Raw genomic sequence first — 6000 nt, 5'->3', positions numbered from 1 at the left:
GTCTTCACCTGGCCCTGGGTTCCCCGGGGGGGACGGGGAGGGTGTGCTGCAGAGATGGATGGGGTCGGAGGGAAAGGGTGTGGTCCAAGTCTGCATCCCCCACGGAGCACCTTCCTGGCAGCGGTACGGAGCTGAGCTCCGTGGACAGTCCCCTGCCTCGTCGAGGACACCTGGTTGTTTCCCCTCTGAGATGGAGAGCAGGTCCCTGGAGTGAGGCCCTCCCTGCAAGGCAGTTGCAAGATGCAGCCAGATGGAAGCAGCTGGAACAATTGGAAACAAAAGTAAAAGAGCTAAAGAAGCAAGGGGGGGGAGGGGGGAAAGGGGGTTGTGGGGGGTGGGGCGGGATGGGGGTGGGGCTCAAGGGAAGCTTCGCAGGCACCACCAGTGTCTCCTTCCCGCTCCCTTTACCTCTCCAACAGGAGTGAAGTCAGAGCTGAGCCGGAGAAGTGCGGGCCAGGCTACCCTAGTCCCATAGGAAGGACCAGAATGACCCCTAAGGAGGGTCAGGAAGAACCTGGCTGGTCCAAAGAGGGACAGGGGACCAAGTATAGATTGGAGCCCAGTCTTGAGGACAATCTCTGGGGAAGTGGTGAAGCCCTCCCAGCAGACGCTAGGTTGGAGCAGGAGGCTCAGAACCAAGACCAAGAACCAAGGGAGGAGTCCAGGGTCCACTCTCAGGTGCTTTGGGTGCAGGTCTGTTGACCCAAGAGGTCCTCCCCCAGCTCAGACCCAAGGGGTGGGATTCCAGGTGGTGGGCTCACAGACACGGGAGGTGGAGGACGGGAGGCGGATGACCTTCACCAGCGTCACCCAACTTGGTGAGGGACAGAGCACCCCTCGCAGGGAGCTGAGACCGCCGACTCACCCTCCTCTGTTCCTCCTGAAGCCCAAAGTGGCACGAGGCCAGATGGAGGCCCAGGCAGTGGCTGCTCATCCTCTCGTCCCCGGCCACCAAGAGACAGCAGAATGGGAAATAATTAAAAAAACAAGAGTGAGGATGGGGGGGGGTGCTGGGTAGGAGGAGAGCCGGGGGCTGGGGGAGCCGCTTCCAGAGGGGAGTGGGAGGCGGGCTGGCGGGAGACACCAGCAGATGCGATTCTGCAGATAAGCGTAGCAACTTAGATAAATCTCAGGCTTTGGAGCGGGTCGCCTGCGTCCCCTCTCCTCCGTCCCCTCTCCTCCTCCGTCTGCCTTTCTTCAATTTTATCTCTGAGCCCGGGGAGGGGGAGGGGGAGGCCGGGACTCTGAGGGGTGAGGGGCGGGGAGGGGGGCCAGCTTCATCTTCGGGGACTTTGGCTTTTCTTTTTAATGTGTTTTTCCCAGAAGGTGGGAAATGCCAACACACACTCGGAGACCTAGAAGGCGGCCTATGTTTTTTAAAAAGCGGCGGACAAAAATCAAAATATTTGAAAATGTATTTCATGGTAATTATGTCATATTTCATGGGCTGGTGGCACTACTGAAAGAGAGGCTGAATGCCTTAATTTGTATAGAAATTGTAATCATTTGTTCATTTCAAGGTGAAAATTGCATTTTTTAATTTAAATTGTATCCTGCATGATAGTCTATTATCTAGTAAAATTGTCTCCATGTCTGAATGCCTTATATGCAGTTGCAATGCTTGTTACAAATCCACTTATATTCATAAAAGCAGGTGGACATCTCAGGAAATGGGAGCCGTTGTGTGTGTGTGTGTGTGTGTGTGTGTGTACGCGTGCGTGGGGATGCGGTGGCCCCTCTGTCCATCTCTCACTCCTTCCCAGCCCCTGCACCCACCTCAGACAAGGACACACTCATGTCAGGATCCAGATCTTCTGAAGAGAAGATAATTAGCTGGGATAGACGGGGAGATGGAAGGGTGAGCCCTGGGCAGTTGGGGGGCTGGGCAGGGCTCTGCTCCAATACCACAAAGTGCCCCCTGCAGGTTGCAGGCTTGATCCCTTCTCTGGGCCTCAGTCCCCCCCAGATCTAAAGCTTGACTTCCTCCAAGTGAAGACTGTGCACCCATCGAGCGAAGAACCCAAGTCCAAGCTCGGCTGTCCCCGTCCAGCCCTGCTCTGTGGTCACACTCGCCCTGAGGTCCTACAGGACCGCCTTCGCCTTTCCGGGCCTGTTTCCTCATCTGTAAATTGGCAACAAAATCTGCATCATATGGTGGTGGTTTCTGCAAACGACAGGCTTCGGGCCAAATGCTTTGTTCAGCCCAGGAGCCTAGAGTGTTTTTTTATGTTTTTTTTTTTTTTTTTTTTTGCATTTTTTAACAGTTGAAAAAGTAAAGAAGGATATTTTGTGATGTGAAGTTTTATGAAATTCAAATCTATGGGCTCATAAAGAAATTTTTACTGGCACAAGGACGCGCTCCTGGGTTCACACGAGGCCACTCTCGCGATGTTGTGGCGCTCTAACGGTCTGGGTAGCCCACCAGGCCAAAAACTTTTGCTATCTAGCTCCTTATGGGAAAAGTTTGCCCACCTCTGAGATAATAGGAGCTCAGCACTTGGCTCAGCCTCCAGCACGGGGCGGGGGAAGTCTGGGTGTCAGGAAGAAAGTTAGGCACCTGGTGTTTATATGGCAGGTTCCATATGCCCTGCCCACACCTGGTACCGATGGGTCAAGGTGCAGAATTTTACTTGGGGGCAAAAACTAGAATTGGACTCTGTTTCCTCCAAAGATATGGTACCTGGAGTTTTCTTGAAAATTCCATGATTTGTTTTTTAAACTCTTGGGTGTCAGAAGGGGCTGTGGACCAGGAAGTAGATGCTCTTGTCCACCCACTGACCCTGGGCCTCAGCTTCCGTTGGTAAAATGGGTCCCCTCCAGCCAGAGGTATGACCGAGGGTACTCTACGCCACAGACGGTCAACTAGCATGTTCCTGCCTGTCCCTTGGTCACTCTAGAACCCACTGAGAGGCTTCGCCTCACCCCATTTTGGTGGCTCATTGGACCAGCAATTTCCAGACCTCTCCTGTGACTGAGCCCCTGCTGTGCGGAGCAGCTGGCTGACCTGAACTCTGGCCGTTGTCAGAGAGAAAGGAACGCTGCAGCCGGACCCTAGCTGAGTGTCATTTTGTGTGTGACTTCACCTCTGAGCCTCAGTTTCCCCAACCATAAAGTGGAACCCAGGATTTCCCTCCCTTTACTGTGGGGAGATGGGGGAGGGGTGGGGCTCGAGGAGCCACTGGGCACCAGCTGTCCTCGGTGACCGTAAAGAGTGGTATTTAAGGATTTATCTTTCCCAGGATTCGGGCTGGGACAACTTGCCCCGGGTCTTCATTACCCACCACCCTCCCTCTCCTGACAGCTTTTATGGCCAAAGGGGACGCCAGGCTTCTGTCTGTGCCTGGAGGACTTCAGGGTAGAGGTGAGCTAGGGTTGGAGGCCCAGGGCCTCGGTTTCCCCGTGGGCTGTCAATACTGGGGGTGTCAGAACCAACAACAACAACAATAGCAATAATGATGAAGGTACCTGGCCAGTCCCCCCCCCCCAGTGGTCCCGGCCTAATGGGCAGGGGCCAGAACTGCTGTTTCTCTCTGCTTCCAACCCGCAGCACCAGGGCTGAGAACCGTGCGCTCCACATGCTTGAAAGAGGGGCCCTGTGTGGCGGGAGACTGCCGCAGTCTGGCTGGGCACAAAATCACGAGGCACCACACACCTTGTAGATTCAGACAGCAACTCTTTATTCCTGAACTCTCACCGGCACTCTACACACACGTTCTGGGGAAATTCACGTTCTCCACCGGGCTCTGAATCCCAAATACTCTCCGAATCCCCCGAGAACTCACTGGGAACTCAAGCGCCTGAGGCAGCAGGATACGCCCTATTCCCAGCAGGGTACACCTGAAACCTGGAACTGCCCTAAACCCAAGGAGCGGGATACTCCCTAATCCCAGCAGTATACACCCTAAACCTGGATCCGCCCTGGTCCTTGAGCAAGGTCACTTTACATGCAATGTCACTGCAAATGACCTGGGTCCCATATGGAGAGTCCTTTCTCTAAGCAACATGGGGTCGGCCGACAAAGAAACTGCCACGCGTCATTCCTACTTGGCAATAGAGGAATCTCAGCAGGAGACAATGTCCAGGGCCTCCAGTGGCTGGTCCTGATGTCCCTTCACCTCACTCCTGCTCCAGGAAATGCCACCCCACTTCAGAAAGGTCGAGGGCTCTGGGATGAGCAGAAGCGAACCCTAAGGCCGATTCTAACTCGACCCCCACCCCTTGCACCCCTGTGTGACAAGGTGAGGACACAGGGACTCCCAGAGCTTCCCACTGCTGTGACTATGCGCCTGGGGCAGGCAGGGCTCAGTGGATCCCAGGGAGTGAGAGCCAGCCGGAGCCCAGGAGAGCCTGACCTGCAGGTCCTCCTGGGAGCACCGCCCTGGGCACCTGGCCGGACTCTCGGGCCAGTGGCTAATGGTGTGGGGGGGGTGGGGGGCAGTGGCCAGCAGTTAGCAGACTTTCTTGGCAATCTTCCAAGTGAGTTCAAGTTCATAACAGCACGTACCAATGGCTGGGCCACCCCCGTGGGCCTCGAGGATTTATTTAGGGACAGACCATGTGACAGGCCAATTCCTTGTCCCCCACCTGCCTGAGTGTCTCTCCCCTCTCCAGCGGTCCCTGCTGTGACTGCAGACTGCTTCGCTGGAGCCTCGTCTGTGTTGAACTCTGGAGGGCCTGGTCCTCGGCTCTTTTCCTCCTCGCTCTCCTACCCCACTCGCTCTCTGCGTGATCACAACCAAACGGGACCCACCAGCCCCACTCCCGGGACTGAGGCTGCAGGCTCAGAAGCCTCCGGGTGTCCCCCACTGGGGCAGCTCCTCCGGCCTTCTGAGCTCTGACACCCTGGCTCCTTCCCTGGTCCTACCAGCCCAGCGAAGGGCCCCAGATCTACCCACCGTCTAGACCCAAAGTCCAGGACCCTCCATCCACTCCCCTCCCACTTTTCCAGTGCTGGAGGGGGACGCGAGACTCCTCCCCCCACATGTTACTGGGTCCGCCCACTCCCACCTCCATTCTACCACCCAGTCGGGGCCACCGCTGTCACTGTCCCCTGGTTCCCTGCACCCCTCTTGCCAGCACAGGCTTGTCTCCCTACAGCAGTCGGACACTCTTTCCAATATAACCCCCACCACTGAAGACCCTCCCTCGGAGGCTCTTGTCCATTCTCTGAGTGAATCAAAGTCTAAGCTCTGGGCCAGGTTCTGCAGGGCCTCCAGGATCTGGCCACTGCCCATTTCAACCTTCTAATCTACCACAAGGGAATGGATGAATGAATGAGTGAATAAATGAGTGAATGAATGAATGAGTGAATGAATGGATGAATGAATGAGTGAATGGATGAATGAATGAGTGAATGAATGAATGGATGAATGAGAGAATGAATGAATGGATGGATGAATGAATGAGTGAGTGGACGAATGAATGAGTGAATGAATGAGTGAGTGAGTGAATGAGTGAATGAATGAGTGAATGAATGAGTGAGTGAGTGAATGGATGAATGAATGAATGAATGGATGAATGAATGAGTGAATGGATGAATGAATGAGTGAATGAATGAATGAATGAGTGAATGGATGAATGAATGAGTGAATGGATGAATGAATGAGTGAGTGGACGAATGAATGAGTGAATGAATGAGTGAGTGAGTGAATGAGTGAATGAATGAATGAATCAGTGCATAAATAGATGAGTGTACAAGTAACGGCCTGCATTGGGAATTAAGAGATGGACCCCAGCCCTAGGTTCTCTGGGACCTTGGACAACCCGTGTCCCTGGGACTTAGCTCTAGTGCTGGTTGGATCTCTCACCACGGTGCCTATGAAATAGTCACTGCTATGCTCGTTTCACAGATGGGCAAACTGAGTCCTGGCAGGGTTAGGTCCTTTGCCGAGGTCACCCAGCAGCAATGGAGAGACCTAGGATTTGTTTTTGGTTGTTTGTTTTGGGCTGTGCTGGGGATGGACCCAGGACCTCATCGTGCTAGACCAGTTCTCTCCACCG

This window comes from Ictidomys tridecemlineatus, chromosome 11, assembly GCF_052094955.1.
Source record: "Ictidomys tridecemlineatus isolate mIctTri1 chromosome 11, mIctTri1.hap1, whole genome shotgun sequence".
Taxonomy (NCBI): Eukaryota; Metazoa; Chordata; class Mammalia; order Rodentia; family Sciuridae; genus Ictidomys; species Ictidomys tridecemlineatus.
This window is presented reverse-complemented; position numbering follows the sequence as displayed.